Raw genomic sequence first — 18,110 nt, forward strand, 5'->3', positions numbered from 1 at the left:
TAAAAAGTTTTGAAAATCATGAAGAATAGAAAACGGGTCGTCTTGCCATGAAACTTCACACGAAGGCTTAGGGGACCATTGTATGAATTTACAAGCCATAAAAATGACATTGGAATGACAGAAATATGAAGATGTGCTTGAACCCACTTACCACCCGTTCGATCCTCGGCTTGCACATCCTGCCTCTCTGGTCGGCTGAACGCCCGCATGCTCGTTTCATGGGTTGACTTAGGCATACGGAGTTCATCCTCAGTCTAAGCATACAAAGTTCATTCCCAGTCTAAGATCGGACCAGACCAAGGGTTGCGACAGCAAGATCGGCAGCACGCAGGAAGGATCGAGTCGATCCCCGACTTGCGCATTCTGCCTCTCCAGTCGGTTGAGCACCCGCACGCCTGTTTCGTGGGTTGGCTTAGGCACAGGGAGTTCATTCAATGTCTAAGCCCCAGTTCGATCGAGGGTTGTGGTAGTGGGACCGACAGCACGAAGAGGGGGATCGTGCCGATCTTTGACTTACGGATTATGCCTCTTCGGTCGGCTCAACGCCCGCACACTCGTTTTGTGGGATGACTTATGCATACGGAGTTCATTCACAGTCTAAGATCGGACCAGAATGAGGGTTGCGACAGAAGGATCGACAGCAAGCAGGGGGGATTAGGTCGATCCCCGACTTGCGCATTCTGCCTCTCCAATCGACTGAGCACCTGCATGCTCGTTTTGTGGGTTGGCTTAGGCATATGGAGTTCATTCCATGTCCAAGCATACGGAGTTCATTCCTAATCTAAGATCGGATCGGACCGAGGGTTACGGTAGCATGACCTGCAGCAGGATAGGTAGCACGCAAGGGGGCACCGGGCCGATCCTCATCTTGCACATTCTGCCTCTCTGGTTGACTGAACACCCGCTCGCTCATTTCATGGGTTGGCTTAGGCATACGAAGTTCATTCCATGTCTAAGCCCCTGCCGGACCGAGGGTTGTGGCAGCAGGATTGACACCGGGATTGGTAGCATGCAAAGAGGGACCAGACAGATCCCCGGCTTGCGCATTATGCCTGTCCGATCGGCTGAGCGCCCGTACGCTCATTTCGTGGGTGGACTTAGGCATACGGAGTTCATTCCCAGTCTAAGATCAAACCGGATCGAGGGTTGTGGTAGCAGGATTGACAACACACAGGGGGGATCGGGCCGATCCCTGGCTCGCGCATTCTGCCTCTCCGGTCGACTGAGCACCCGCATGCCCGTTTTGTGGGTTTGCTTAGGCATAGGGAGTTCATTCCATGTCTAAGCCCTAGCCGGACCGAGGGTTGTGGCAGCAAGACCGGCAACATGCAGAGTGGGACTAGGTCGATCCTCGACTTACGCATTATGCCTCTTCGGCCTGCTCAATGCCCGCAGGCTCATTTTGTGGGTTGACTTATGCATATGGAGTTCATTCCCAGTCTAAGATCGGACCAGACCGAGGGTTGCAGTAGCAAGATCGACAGCATATAGAGGGGAACCGGGCCGATCCCCAGCTTGCGCATTCTGCCTCTCCGAACAGCTGAGCGCCTGCTTGCTCATTTCATGGGTTGGCTTAGGCATACGGAGTTCATTCCATGTCTAAGCATATGAAGTTCATGCCCAGTCTAAGATTTTGAGCCACGATGCACATGCTGAGTCGGAGCATCGTCGGAGAGTCTAACCGGCGGCATTAGGGGTTCCGACGATTGGGAGGGCCGGGGGGTGTACGCATATGATGTGCGATGGGTGCTGGTACTTGGCCCTTTTATTGGCCCCCTATCCCTCATGAAACCTTGAGAACTCACACCCCCTTCAAGAGCATTTGAGATTTTATAGGTTTGCTGCCAGTAGCCATTAAAGTGTCTGAAATGATGACACTTTTTTCAAATGGTCAGAAAATCTTCTCCAAAGTTACGGCAGTAGGTTCGACAGCACGCAGGGAGGGACCCGATCGGTCCCCGGCTTGCACATTCTGCCTCTTCTACCGGCTGAATGCCCATACGCTCGTTTCGTGGGTTGGCTTAGGCATACGGAGTTCATTCCTTGTCTAAGCATATGGAGTTCATTCCCAGTTTCAGATCAGACCAGACCGAGGGTTGCGGCAGTAGGATTGGCAGCATGCAAAGGGGACCGAGCCGATCTACCATTCTGCCTCTTAAGTCGACTGAGCGCCCATACGCCCGTTTCGTGGGTTGGCTTAGGCATAGGGAGTTCATTCCATGTCTAAGCCCCAACTGGATCGAGGGTTGTTGTAGCAGGACCGACAGCACGCAGAGGGGGATCCGGCCGATCCTCGGCTTTCGTATTATGCCTTTTCGACTGGCTCAACGCCCACACGCTTGTTTCGTGGGTTGACTTAGGCATATGGAGTTCATTCCTAGTCTAAGATCGGATCGGATCGAGGGTTGCGGTAGCAGGTTCGACCGCACGCAGGGGGTACCGGGCCGATCCCTAGCTTACACATTCTACCTCTCCGACTGGCTGGATGCCCGTACGCTCATTTCGCTGGTTGGCATAAGCATACGAAGTTCATTCCTAGTCTAAGATTAGACCCGACTGAGGGTTGCGACAGCAGGACCAACAATAGGATCAGCAGCAAGCAGGGGGAGCCGAGTCAATCCCCGACTTACACATTTTGCCTTTCCAATTAACTGAGCACCTGCACGCTCATTTCGTGGGTTGGCTTAGGCATATGGAGATCATTCCATGTCTAAGCCCCAGCCGAATCGAGGGTTGTGGCAGCAAGACTGGCAGCGAGATTGGCAGCACGTAGAGGGGAACTGGGCTGATCCCCTGTTGGCGTATTATGCCTCTCTGACTGACCTCTCCGATCGACTGAGCACCCGCACGCTCATTCCATGGGTTGACTTAGGCATACGGAGTTCATCCCCAGTCTAATCATACAGAGTTCATTCCCAGTCTAAGATCAGATCAAACTAAGGGGTGTAGCAGCAGGATCGACAGCACGCAGGGGGGATCGGGCCGATCCCCGACTTGCGCATTTTGCCACTCCAACCGGTTGAGCGCCCGCACATTCGTTTTGTGGGTTGGCTTAGGCATACGGAGTTCATTCCATGTCTAAGCCCCAGTCGGACTAAGGGTTGTGGCAACAGGACCTGCAACGGGATTGACAGCACGTAGAGGGGTATCGAGCTAATCCTCGACTTGCGCATTATGCCTCTCCGGTCGGTCTTTCCGACCGACTGAACGTCCGTACGCTCGTTTCGTGGGCTGACTTAGGCATACGGAGTTCATCCCCAGTCTAAGCATACATAATTCATTCCCAGTCTAAGATCAGATCGGATCGAGAGTTGCGGTAGCAGGATCAGCAGCACGCAAGGGGGACCGGGTCAATCCTCGGCTTACTCATTCTGCCTCTCCAACCGATTGAGTGCCCGCACGCCCGTTTTTTGGGTTGCCTTAGGCATAAGGAGTTCATTCCATGTCTAAGCCCCAGCCAGATCGAGGGTTGTGGCAGCGGGATCGACAGCACGCAGAGGGGGATCGAGCCGATCCCCGGGTTGCGCATTATGCCTCTTCGACCGGCTCAGTGCCTGCATACTAGTTTCATGGGTTAACTCATGCATATAGAGTTCATTCCCAGTCTAAGATTGGATCGAACTAAGGGTTGCAATAGCAGGATTGATAGCACGTAGGGGGGATCGGGCCGTTCCCCAGCTTGCGCATTCTGCCTCTCCGGTCGGTTGAGCACCCGTACGCTCATTTCATGGGTTCGCTTAGGCATACGGAGTTCATTTCATGTCAAGCATATGGAGTTCATTCCCAGTCTAAGATTTTGAGACACGGTGCACATGCTGGGCTCGACCATGTGCTGGTGCCGCATTTTTTTCGCCCGGGGCACCATCGCCAGAGCATCGCCAAAGAGCCTGACCGACGGCATTGGGGGTTTCAGCGATTCGGGGGGCCGGGGCGTGTACGCACATGATGTGTGATGGGTGCTGGTACTTGGCCCTTATATTGGCCCCCTATCCCTCATCAAACGTCAAGAACTCACACCCCATTAAAGAGCATTTGAGATTTTATAGGTTTGCTGCCAGTAGCCATTAAAGTGTCTGAAATGGGGACACTTTTTTCAAACGGTCACAAAATGTTCTCCACTTCGAGTTTTTAGCTGAATTTTTTTGTGCTTGCCAAAAAAAATAAAAGGATCCTCTCTACAAAATTTAGGGACGAAACTCTTTCTAAAAAAATTTTAAAAAATCTCGAACTGTAAAAAGTTTTGAAAATCATGAAAAATAGAAAACGGGTCATCTTGCCACGAAACTTCACATGAAGGCTTAGGAGACCATTGTATGAATTTACAAGCCATAAAAATGGCATTGGCATGTTAGAAATATGAAGATGTGCTTGAACCCACCTACCACCCGTTCGATCCTCAGCTTGCGCATCCTGCCTCTCTGGTCGACTGAGTGCCTGCACGCTCATTTTATGGGTTGACTTAGGCATACAGAGTTCATCCCCAGTCTAAGCATACAGAGTTCATTCACAGTCTAAGATCGAATCGGACCGAGGGTTGCGACAACAAGATCGGCAGCACGTAGAGGGGACTGAGCCTATCCCCGGCTTACGCATTCTGCCTCTTCCACCGACTGAGTGTCCGCACACCCGTTTGATGCGTTGGCTTAGGCATAGGGAGTCCATTCCATGTCTAAGCCCCAGTCGGATCGAGGGTTGTGGTAGCGGGACCGACAGCACGCAGAGGGGGATCGAGTCGATCCCCGGTTTGCGCATTATGCCTCTCTGACCGGTTCAACGCCTGCACGCTCATTTCATGGGTTGACTTAGGCATATGGAGTTCATTCCTAGTCTAAGATCAGATCAGACCAAGGGTTGCGGTAGTAGGATTGACAGCACACAGGGGGGTCCAAGCCAATCCCTGGCTTGTGCATTCTGCCTCTCCATCCGGCTAAGTGCCCGCATGCTCGTTTCATGGGTTGGCTTAAGCATACGAAGTTCATTCCATGTCTAAGCATACGGAGTTCATTCCCAGTCTAAGATCGGACTGGACCAAGAGTTGCGGCAGTAGGACCAGCAATAGGATCGGCAGCACGCAAGGGGGGATCAGACCGATCCCCGGCTTATGAATTCTACCTTTTCGACCTACTGAGCACCCGCAAGCTTGTTTCATGGGTTGGCTTAGGGATACAGAGCTCATTCCATGTCCAAGCCCCAGCTGGATCGAGGGTTGTGGCAGCAGGACCTACAGCGAGATCGACAGCACGGAGAGGGGGATCGGGCTGATCCCCGGTTTGAACATTATGCCTTTTCGGGCATGTGTAGGTGCCGTATTTTTTTCACTCGGGGCACCATCACCGGAGCATCATCGGAGCATCATCGAAGAGCCTAACTGGCGGCATTAGGGGTTTTGATGATTGGGGGGGCCGGGGGGTGTGCGCACATGATGTGCGATGGGTGCTGGTACTTGGCCCTTATATTGGCCCCCTATCCCTCATCAAACCTCGAGAACTCACACCCCCTTAAAGAGCATTTGAGATTTTATATGTTTGCTGTCAGTAGCCATTAAAGTGTCTGGAATGGGGACACTTTTTTCAAATTGTCACAAAATCTTCTCCACTTTGAGTTTTTAGCTGAATAGTTTTGTGCATGCCAACAAAAATACAAGGATCACCTCTACCAAATTTGGGGACAAAAATCTTTCTAAAAAAATTTTAAAAAAATCTCGAACCACAAAAAATTTTGAAAATCGTGAAAAATAGAAAACGGGTTATCTTGCCACGAACCTCACATTAAGGCTTAGGGGACCATTGTATGAATTTACAAGCCATAAAAATAGCATTGGCCTAGCAGAGATATGAAGATGTGCTTGAACCCACCTACCACTCGTTTGATCCCCGGCTCACGCATCCTGCCTCTCTGATCTCGCACGCTCGTTTCGTGGGTTGACTTAGGCATACGGAGTTCATCCCCAGTCTAAGCATACGGAGTTCATTCTCAGTCTAAGATTGGATTGGACTAAGGGTTGTGCCAGTAGGATAGGTAGCATGTAGGAGGGATCGAACAGATCCCCGGCTTGCGCATTCTGCCTCTCCGGCTGGCTGAGCGACCGCACGCCCGTTTCATGGGTTGGCTTAGGGATAGGGAGTTCATTCTATGTCTAAGCCCAGCTGGTTCAAAGATTGTGGCAGCGGGACTGACAGCACATAGAGAGGGATCGGGTCAATCCTCGACTTGTGCATTATGCCTCTCCAGCTAGCTCAACGCCCGCACGCTCGTTTCATGGCTTGACTTAGGCATACGGAGTTCATTCCCAATCTAAGATCAGACCAGACCAAGGGTTACGACAGTAGGATCGACAGCACGCAAGGGGGATCAGACTGATCCCCGGCTTGTGCATTCTGCCTCTCCGACCGGCTGAGCGCCCGCATGCTCGTTTCGTGGGTTGGCTTAAGCATACGGAGTTCATTCCATGTCTAAGCATACGAAGTTCATTTCCAGTCTAAGATTGGATCGGATCGAGGGTTGCGGCAGTAGGGCCAGCAGCAGGATCGGTAGCTTGCAAGGGGACCGGGTCAATCCCCGACTTATGCATTTTGCCTTTCTGACCAGCTGGGTGCTCGGACACTCATTTCATGGGTTAGTTTAGGCATACGGAGTTCGTTCCATGTCTAAGCCCCAACCGGACTAAGGGATGTGGCAACAGGACCGGTAGCGGGATCAACAGCACGCAGGAGGGACCAAGTCGATCTTCGGTTTACGTATTCTGCCTCTCCGACAGGCTGAGTGCCCATACGCCCATTTCGTGGGTTAGCTTAGGCATAGGAACTTCATTTCATGTCTAAGCCCCAACCGGATTGAGGGTTGTGGCAACGGGATCGACAGCATGTAGAGGGGGATCGGGTCGATCTTCGACTTGTGCATTATGCCTCTCCGATAGCTCAGTGCCCGCACACTCATTTCATGGGATGACTTAGGCATATGGAGTTCATTCCTAGTCTAAGATCGGACCGGACCGAGGGTTGCGGTAGCAGGATTGATAGCACGCAGGGGGGACAGGGCCGATCCCCGGCTTGCGCATTCTACTTCTTCGGCCGGCTGAGTGCCCGCACGCTCGTTTTGTGGGTTGGCTTAGGCATACGGAGTTCATTCCATGTCTAAGCATACGGAGTTCATTCCCAGTCTAAGATTGGACCGGATCGAGGGTTGCAGTAGCAGGACCAGCAGTAGGATCGACAACACGCATGGTGGGACCAGGTCGATCCTCGACTTACGCATTCTACCTCTCCGGCTGACTGAGCGCCCGCACGCTTGTTTCGTGGGTTGGCTTAGGCATATGGAGTTCATTCCATGTCTAAGCCCTAGCCGGACCGAGGGTTGTGGTAGCAGGACCAGCAACGAGATCGATAGCATGAAGAGAGGGATCGAGCTGATCCCCGACTTGCGAATTATGCCTCTCCGATCTACCTCTCCGATCAGCTAAGTGTCCGCACGCTCGTTCCATGGGTTGACTTAGGCATATGGAGTTTCTCCCTAGTCTAAGCATACGGAGTTCATTCCCAGTCGAAGATTGGACTAGACCGAGGGTTACAGCAGCAGGATCAGCAACACGTAGGGGGGATCGGGCCGATCCCTGGCTTGCGCATTCTGACTTTCCGGCTGGCTGAGCGTCCGTATGCCTGTTTCATGGGTTGGCTTAGGCATAGGGAGTTCAATCCATATCTAAGCCCCAGCCGTACCGAGGGTTGTGGCAACGGGATCGACAGCATGCAGAGGGGGACCGGGCTGATCCACGGCTTGCGCATTATGCCTCTTCGATCGACGCAGTGCCCGCACGCTCGTTTCATGGGTTGACTTATGCATACGGAGTTCATTCCCAGTCTAAGATTAGACCGGATCGAGGGTTGCAGTAACAGGATCGGTAGCACGTAGGGGGGACCGGGTCGATCCCCAACTTGCACATTCTACCTCTCCGACTGATTGAGCGCCCGCACGCTCATTTCATGGGTTGGCTTAGGCATACGCAGTTCATTCCACGTCTAAGCATACGGAGTTCATTCCCAGTCTAAGATCGAACGGGACTGAGGGTTGTGACAGCAAGATCCGCAGCACCCAGGGGGGATCGGGTAGATCCCTAGCTTGCGCATTCTGCCTCTCCGATCGACTGAGGGTCCGTACGCTCGTTTCATGGGTTAGCTTAGGCATACAGAGTTCATTCCATGTCTAAGCCCCAACCGGACCGAGGGTTGTGGCAGCAAGATCGGTAGCACGCAGAAGGGGACTGGGCCGATGCCTGGCTTGTGCATTATGCCTCTTCAGCCGGCTCAGCGCCCGTACGCTCATTTCATGTGTTGACTTATGCATAGGGAGTTCATTCCTGGTCTAAGATCGAACCAAACTGAAGGTTGTGGCAGCAGGATCGACAGCACGTAGGGGGGTCGACCGATCCCTGGCTTGCGCATTCTACCTCTTCGGTCGGCTGAACGCCCGCACGCTCGTTTCGTGGGTTGGCTTAGGCATACGGAGTTCATTCCCAGTCTAAGATTTTGAGCCATGGTGCACATGCTAGGCTCGGGCATGTGCTGTTGCCGCATTTTTTTTGCCTGAGGCACCATCGTCGGAGCATCACCGAAGAGCCTAACCGGCAGCATTAGGGGTTTCGATGATTGGGGGGCTGGGGTGTATGTGCACATGATGTGTGATGGGTGCTGGTACTTGGCCCTTATATTGGCCCCCTATCTCTCATCAAACCTCGAGAACTCACACCCCCTTAAAGAGCATTTGAGATTTTATAGGTTTGCTGCCAGTAGCCATTAAAGTGTCTGAAATGGGGACACTTTTTTCAAACGGTCTCAAAATCATCTCCACTTCGAGTTTTTAGCTGAATTTTTTTGTGCATGCCAACAAAAATACAAGGATTATCTCTACCAAATTTGGGGACAAAACTCTTTCTAAAAAAATTTTAAAAAATCCTGAGCCGTAAAAAGTTTCAAAAATTGTGAAAAATAGAAAATGGGTCGTCTTGCCACGAAACTTCACATGAAGGCTTAGGGGACCATTGTATGAATTTAAAAGCCATAAAAATGGCATTTACATGGCAGAAAAATGAAGATGTGCTTGAACCCACCTACCACTCGTTTGATCCTCGACTTGCGCATCCTGCCTCTCTGGTCGGCTGAGCGCCCACACGCTCGTTTCATGGGTTGACTTAGGCATACGGAGTTCATCCACAGCCTCAGCATATGGAGTTCATTCCCAGTCTAAGATCAGACCGTACCGAGGGTTACGACAGTAGGATCGACAGGACGCAAGGGGCATCAGGTCGATCCCCAGCTTACGCATTCTGCCTCTCTGATCGACTGAGCACCCGTACGCCTGTTTCGTGGGTTGGCTTAGACATAGGGAGTTCATTCCATGTCTAAGCCCCAGCCAGACCAAGGGTTGTGGCAGCGGGACCGACAGCATGCAGAGAGGGACCAGGCTGATCCCTAACTTGTGCATTATGCCTCTCCGGCTGGCTCAGCGCCTGCACGCTCGTTTCATGGGTTGACTTAGGCATATGGAGTACATTCTCAATCTAAGATCAGAACGGATCGAGGGTTGCGACAGCAGGATCGACAGCACGTAAGGGGGATCGGGCTGATCCCCAGCTTGCGCATTCTACCTCTCCGATCGGCTGAGCGCCCGCACGTTCGTTTCGTGGGTTGGCTTAGGCATGCAGAGTTCATTCCATGTCTAAGCATACGGAATTCATTCCCAGTCTAAGAGCAAACTAGACCGAGGGTTGCGGCAGCAGGATCGACAGCACGTAGGAGGGATCGGGCCGATCCCGAGCTTGCGCATTCTGCCTCTCTGACCGGCTCAGCACCCACATGCTCGTTTCGTGGGTTGACTTAGGCATGCGGAGTTCATCCCCAGTCTAAGCATATGGAGTCCATTCCCAGTCTAAGATCAGACCGGATCGAGGGTTGCGGCAGCAGGATCAGTAGCACGCAGGGGGGATCGGGCCGATCCCCGGCTTGCACATTCTTCCTCACCGGCCGGTTGAGTGCCCGCACGCCCTCTTCATGGGTTGGCTTAGGCATAGGGAGTTCATTCCATGTCTAAGCCCCAGCTGGATCGAGGGTTGTGGCAGCGGGACCGATAGCATGCATAGGGGGATCGGGGCGATCCCCGGCTTGCGCATTATGCCTCTTCGGCCTGTTCAGTGCCCGTACACTCATTTTGTGGGTTGACTTATGCATACGAAGTTCATTCCCAGTCTAAGTTTGGATCAGATCGAGGATTACGGTAGCAGGATTGACAGCATGCAGGTGGGGACCAGGTCGATCCCCGGCTTGCGCATTCTACCTTTTTGGCTGGCTGAGCGCCCGCACACTCCTTTCCTGTATTAGCTTAGGCATACGGAGTTCATTCATGTCTAAGCATACGAATTTCATTCCCAGTCTAAGATTTTGAGCCACGGTGCACATGCTAGGCTCGAGCATGTGCAGGTGACGCATTTTTTTCACTCGGGGCACCATCATCGGAGCATCGTCGGAGAGCCTAACCGACGGCATTGGGGGTTCCGACGATTGGGGGGGCCAGGGGGTGTGCGCACATGATGTGCGATAGGTGCTGGTATTTGGCCCATATATTGGCCCCCTATCCCTTATCAAACCTCGAGAACTCACACCCCTTAAAGAGCATTTGAGATTTTATAGGCTTGCTACCAGTAGCCATTAAAGTGTCTGAAATGGGGACACTTTTTTCAAACGGTCACAAAATCTTCTCCACTTCGAGTTTTTCACTTAATGTTTTTGTGCATGCCAACAAAAATACAAGGATCACCTGTACCAAATTTGGGGACAAAACTCTTTCTAAAAAAATTTTAAAAAAATCCCAAACTGCAAAAAGTTTCAAAAATCGTGAAAAATAGAAAACGGGTCGTCTTGCCATGAAACTTCACATGAAGGCTTAGGGGACCATTGTATGACAAACCATAAAAATAGCATTGGCTTGGCAGAAATATGAAGATGTGCTTGAACCCACCTACCACTCGTTCGATCCCTGGCTTTCGCATCCTGCCTCTCTGGTTGGTTGAGCATCCGCACCTTCGTTTCATGGGTTGACTTAGGCATACGGAGTTTGTCCCCAGTCTAAGCATATGGAGTTCATTCCTAGTCTAAGATCAGACCAGACCGAGGGTTACGATAGTAGGATCGATAGCATGTAGGGGGTACCGGGTCGATCCCCGGCTTACGTATTCTACCTCTCCAGCCAGTTGAGCACCCGCACGCCCGTTTCATGGGTTGGCTTAGGCATAGGGAGTTCATTCCATGTCTAAGCCCCAACCGGACTGAGGGTTGTGGTTATGGGATCGGCAGCACATAGAGAGGGACCGGGTCGATCCTCGGCTTACGCATTATGCCTCTCCAGTAGGGTCAGCGACTGCTCGCTCCTTTCGTGAGTTGACTTCGGCATATGGAGTTCATTCCCAGTCTATGATCGGACCAAACTGAGGGTTGTGGCTGCAGGATCGATAGCACGTAGAAGAGGACCAGGTCGATCCCCGGCTTATGCATTCTACCTTTTCGGCCGACTGAACACTCGCACGCTCGTTCCGTGGGTTGACTTAGGCTTACGAAGTTCATCCTAGTCTAAGCATATAGAGTTCATTCCTAGTCTAAGATCAGACCGAACCGAGGGTTACGGAAGCAAGATCGGTAGCACGCAGAGGGGACCGGGCCGTTCCCCGACTTATGCATTTTGCCTTTCCAGTCGGCTGAGCATCCACATGCACGATTTTTGGGTTGGCTTAGGCATAGGGAGTTCATTCCACGTCTCAGCCCCAGTCGGATCGAGGGTTGTGGCAACGGGACCGACAGCACGTAGAGGGAGACCGAGCTAAACCTCAGCTTGTGCATTATTCCTCTTAGACCAGCTCAGTGCCGGCACGCTCGTTTCATGGGTTGACTTATGCATACGGAGTTCATTCCCAGTCTAAGATCAGACCAGACCGAGGGTTACGGTAGCAGGATCGACAGGGGGGACTGAGTCGATCCTCGGTATACGCATTCTGCCTCTCTGATCGACTGAGCACCCGCACGCTCATTTCGTGAGTTGGCTTAGGCATACGGAGTTCATTCCATGTCTAAGCCCTAGCCGGACTGAGAGTTGATGCAGCAGGATCGACAATGGGATAAGCAGCACGTAGAGGTCGATCGGGTTGATCCTCGGCATACGCATTATGCCTTTTCGATCGGCCTCTCCGGCTGACTGAGTGCCCGTACATTCGTTTTGTGGGTTGACTTAGGCATACAGAGTTCATCCCCAGTCTAAGCATACGGAGTTCATTCCCAGTCTAAGATTGAACTGGACTGAGGGTTAAGGTAGCAGGATCGGTAGCACGCAGAGGGGACTGGCCTGATCCCTGGCCTGTGTATTCTGCCTCGTCGACCGGCTAAGCGCCCGTAAGCCCGTTTCATGGGTTGGCTTAGGCATAGGGAGTTCATTCCACGTCTAAGCCCCAGTCAGATCGAGGGTTGTGGGAGTGAGACCGGCAGTACGTAGAGGGGGACCAGGCTGATCTTCGGCTTGTGCATTATGCCTCTTCGGCTGGCTCAGTGCCCACATGCTCATTTCGTGGGTTGACTTATGCATACGTAGTTCATTCCCAGTCTAAGATCAGACCAAACTGATGGTTGCGACAGCAGGATCGACAGCACGTAGGGGGGACCGATAGCACGCAAAGAGGGATCGAGCCATCCTCGACTTGCCCATTATGCCTCTTCGGCCTGCTCAATGCCCGCACGCTTATTTTGTGGGTTGAATTAGGCATACAGAGTTCATTCCCAGTCTAAGATCAGATTGGACCGAGGGTTGTGGCTGTAGCATCGAAGACGTAGGGGGGACTGAGCCGATCCCCAGCTTGCGCATTCTGCCTCCCCGATCGACTGAGCGCCCGCACGCTCATTTTGTGGGTTGGCTTAGGCATACAGAGTTCATTCCATGTCTAAGCTTATGGATTCATTCCCAGTCTAAGATCGGACTGGACCGAGGGTTACGGCAACAAGACCAGTAGCAGGATCGACAGCACACAGGGGGTGACCAGGTTGATCCTCAGCTTTCACATTCTGCCTTTCTGATCGGCTGAGCACTCGCACACTCGTTTCATGGGTTGGCTTAGGCATACGGAGTTCATTCCATGTCTAAGCCCCAACCGGATTGAGGGTTGTGGTAGTAGGACAGACAGAGGGATCGACAGCATGCAGAAGAGGATCGGGCTGTTCCCTAGCATGCGCGTTATGCCTCTCCGATCGGCTGAGTGCCTGCACACTCGTTTCATGGGTTGACTTAAGCATACCGAGTTCATCCCCAGTCTAAGCATACAGAGTTCATTCCCAGTCTAAGATCGAACCAGACTGAGGGTTGCAGCATCATGATCGGCAGTACGCAGGGGGGACCAGGCCGATCCCCGGCTTACGCATTTTGCCTCCCCAGCCGACTGAGGGCCAGCACACCTGTATCGTGGGTTGGCTTAGGCAGAGGGAGTTCATTCCATGTCTAAGCCCCAACCGGATGGAGGATTGTGGCAGCGGGACCGGTAGCACGCAGAGGGGGACCGAGCCAATCCTCGGGTTGTGCATTATGCCTCTTCGGCCTGCTTAGCACCCGCACGCTCGTTTCATGGGTTGACTTATGCATACGGAGTTCATTCCCAATCTAAGATTGGATCGGACTGAAGGTTGTGGCAGCAAGATCGACAGCACTCAGGGGGGGATCAGGCCGATCCCCGACTTGTGCATTCTGTCCCTCCGACCGACTAAGCGCTCGCACGCTCATTTCGTGGGTTGGCTTAGGCATACGGAGTTCATTCCATGTCTAAGCATATGGAGTTCATTCCCAGTCTAAGAGTTTGAGCCACGGTGCACATGCTGGGCTCAAGCATGTGTTGGTACCACATTTTTTTCGCTCGGGGCTCAGCCACGGTGCACATGCTGGAGAGCCTAACCGGTGGGACTGGGGGTTTCGGTGATTGGGGGGCCAGGGGTGTGCGCACATGATGTACGATGGGTGCTGGTACTTGGCCTTTATATTGGTGCCCTATCCCTCATCAAACCTCAAGAACTTACAACCCCTTAAAGAGCATTTGAGACACAAAATCTTCTCCACTTCGAGTTTTTAGCTGAATTTTTTTGTGCATGCCAAAAAAAATACAAGGATCACCTCTACCAAATTTAGGGACAAAATACTTTCTAAAAAAATTTTAAAAAATCCCGAACAGCAAAAAGTTTCAAAAATCGTGAAAAATAGAAAACGGGTCGTCTTACCATGAAACTTCACATGAAGGCTTAGGCAACCATTGTATGAATTTACAAGCCATAAAAAAGGCATTGGCATAGCAGAAATATGAAGATGTGCTTGAACCCACCTACCACCCGTTTGATCCCCAGCTTGCGCATCCTGCCTCTCTGGTCGGCTGAGTGCCCGCACGCTCATTTCGTTTGTTGACTTAGGCATACGGAGTTCATCCTCAGTTAAGATCAGATCGGATCGAGGGTTGCGGCAGCAGGATCGACAGCACGCAAGGGGGATCGAGTCAATCCCCGGCTTGCGCATTCTACCTCTCCGGTCGGCTGAGCACCCGTACACTCATTTCATGGGTTAACTTAGGCATACGGAGTTCATCCCCAGTCTAAGCATATGGAGTTCATTCCCTGTCTAAGATCGGACCGGATCAAGAGTTGCGATAGCAGGATTGGTAGTATGCAGGGGGATTGGGCCGATCCCCGGCTTATGCATTCTGCCTCTCCGATCGGCTGAGCGCCCGCACGCCTATTTCATGGTTTGGCTTAGGCATAGGGAGTTCATTCCATGTCTAAGCCACAGTCGGACCGAGGGTTGTGGCAGTAAGACCGATAGCACACAGAGGGGGACCGGGTTGATCCTCGGCTTGCGCATTATGCCACTTTGGCTGGCTCAACGCCCGTACGCTCGTTTCATGGGTTGACTTATGCATATGAAGTTCATTCCAAGTGTAAGATCAGCTGGACTGAGGGTTGCAGTAGCAGGATCGACAGCATGCAGGGGGACCGGGTTATCCTCAGCTTGCGTATTCTACCTGTCCAGCCGGCTGAGCACTCGCACACTCGTTTCGTGGGTTAGCTTAGGCATATGGAGTTCATTTCATGTCTAAGCATATGGAGTCCATTCAAAGTCTAAGATTTTGAGCCACGGTGCACATGCTGGGCTCGGGCATGTGCTGGTGCTGCATTTTTTCGCCTGGGGCACCATCGTCGGAGCATCATCGGAGAGCCTAACCGTTGGCATTGGGGGGTCCGGTGATTGGGGGGCCAGGGGGTGTGCGCACATGATATGCAATGGGTGCTGGTACTTAGCCCTTATATTGGCCCCCTATCCTTCATCAAACCTCGAGAACTCACACCCCCTTAAAGAGCATTTGAGATTTTATTGGTTTGCTGCCAGTAGCCATTAAAGTGTCTAAAATGGGGACACTTTTTTCAAATGGTAACAAAATCTTCTCCACTTCGAGTTTTTAGCTGAATTTTTTTGTGCATGCCAACAAAAATACAAGGATCACCTCTACCAAATTTGGGGACAAAAATCTTTCTAAAAAAAGTTTAAAAAATCTTGAACCGTAAAAGTTTTAAAATCGTGAAAAATATAAAACGGGTCGTCTTGCCACGAAACTTCACATGAAGGCTTAGGGGACCATTGTATGAATTTACAAGCCATAAAAATGGCATTGGCACAGTAGAAATATGAAGATGTGCTTGAACCAACCTACTAGCCGTTCGATCCCCGGCTTGCGCATTCTGCCTCTCCGGTCGGTTGAGCGCCCGCACGTTCGTTTTATGGGTTGACTTAGGCATACGGAGTTCATCCCCAGTCTAAGCATACGGAGTTCATTCCCAATCTAAGATCAAACTGGACCGAGGGTTGGGCAGCAGGATCGGTAACACACAGGGGGGATCGGGCCGATCCTCGGCTTCGTATCTGCCTCTCCAACTGACTGAGTGCCCGCACACTCGTTTTGTGGGATGGCTTAGGCATATAGAGTTCATTCCATGTCTAAACCCTAGCCGAACCGAGGTTTGTAGTAGTAGGACTGACAGCGGGATCGACAGCACGCAGAGGGGGACCGAGCTGATCCCTGGCTTGCACATTATGCCTCTCCAGCCGACTGAGCACTAGCACGCTCATTTCGTGGGTTGGCTTAGGCATACAGAGTTCATTGCATGTCTAAACCCCAGCTGGACCGAGGGTTGTGGCAGCAGGATCGACAGTGGGATCGGCTAATCCCCGGCTTGCGTATTATGCCTCTTCGACTGGCCTCTCCGATCGGTTGAGCACCCGTACGCTCGTTTCATGGGTTGACTTAGGCATACGGAGTTCATCCCCAGTCTAAGCGTACGGAGTTCATTCCCAGCCTAAGATTGGATCGGATCGAGGTTTGCGATAGTAGGATCGGCAGCACGCAGGGGGGATCGAGCCGATCCCCGGCTTGCGCATTCTACCTCTCCGACCGGCTGAGCACTAGCACGCTCATTTCATGGGTCGGCTTAGGCATACGGAGTTCATTCCATGTCGAAGCCCTAGCTGGATCGAGGGTTGTGGCAGCAGGACCAACAGCAGGGTCGACTGATCCCTGGCTTGCGCATTATGCCTTTCCGACCGACCTCTTCGACCGGTTGAGCACCCGTACGCTCGTTTCATGGGTTGACTTGCGCATACGGAGTTCATCCCCAGTCTAAGCATACGGAGTTCATTCCCAGTCTAAGATCGGATCGGATCGAGGCTTATGGTAGTACGATCAGCAGCACGCCGGGGGACCAGGCCAATCCTCGACTTGCGCATTCTGCCTCTCCGACCGGTTGAGCGCCCGCACACCCGTTTCATGGGTTGGCTTAGGCATAGGGAGTTCATTCCATGTCTAAGCCCCAACCGGACCGAGGGTTGTGGCAGCGGGACCGACAGCACGTAGAGGGGGACCGGGTCAATCCCCGGCTTGCGCATTCTGCCTCTCCGACCGGCTGAGCGCGTGCACGCCCGTTTCATGGTTTGGCTTAGGCATAGGGAGTTCATTCTATGTCTAAGCCCCAACCAGACTGAGGGCTATGGCAGCGGGACCGATAGCACATAGAAGGGGACCGGGCTGATCCCCGGCTCGCGCATTATGCCTCTCCAGTCGGCTCAGCACACGCACACTCGTTTCATGGGTTGACTTAGGCATACGGAGCTCATTCCCAACCTAACATCAGACCAGATCAAGGGTTGCAGTAGCAGGATCGATAGCACGCAGGAGGGATCAGGTCGATCCCCGGCTTGCGCATTCTACCTCTCCGACCGACTGAGCGCCTGCACGCCCGTTTCGTGGGTTAGCTTAGGCATAGGGAGTTCATTCCATGTCTAAGCCCCAGCCGGAACGAGGGTTGTGGCAGCGAGACCGGCAGCACGTAGAGGGGGACTGGGCCGATCCCCGACTTGCGCATTATGCCTCTCCGGTTGGCTCAGCGCCCGCACGTCCGTTTCGTGGGTTGACTTAGGCATACGGAGTTCATTCCCAGTCTAAGATCAGACCGGACTGAGGGTTACGATAGCAGGATCGACAGCACGTAGGGGGGACCGGGTCAATCCCCGGCTTGCGCATTCTGCCTCTTCGGCTGGTTGAGCACCCACACTCTCGTTTCATGGGTTGGCTTAGGCATACGCAGTTCATTCCATGTCTAAGCATACAGAGTTCATTCCCAGTCTAAGATTGGACCGGATCGAGGGTTGCGACAGCAAGATCGGTAGCACCCAAGGGGGATCGGGTCGATCCCTGGCTTGCACATTCTGCCTCTCCAGTCGGCTGAGGGCCCATGCGCTTGTTTTGTGGGTTGGCTTAGGCATACGAAGTTCATTCCATGTCTAAGCCCCAACCGGACCGAAGGTTGTGGCAGCAGGATCGGAATCACGCAGAAGGGGACCGAGCTGATACTCGGCTTACGCATTATGCCTCCCCGACTGGCTTGTCCAACCGGCTGAGCGCCCGCACGCTCATTTCATGGGTTGACTTAGGCATACGGAGTTCATCCCTAGTCTAAGCATACGAAGTTCATTCCCAGTCTAAGATCAGATCAGATCGAGGG

This window comes from Durio zibethinus, chromosome 7, assembly GCF_047325235.1.
Source record: "Durio zibethinus cultivar Kanyao isolate XHJ-2024 chromosome 7, ASM4732523v1, whole genome shotgun sequence".
Classification (NCBI taxonomy): domain Eukaryota; kingdom Viridiplantae; phylum Streptophyta; class Magnoliopsida; order Malvales; family Malvaceae; genus Durio; species Durio zibethinus.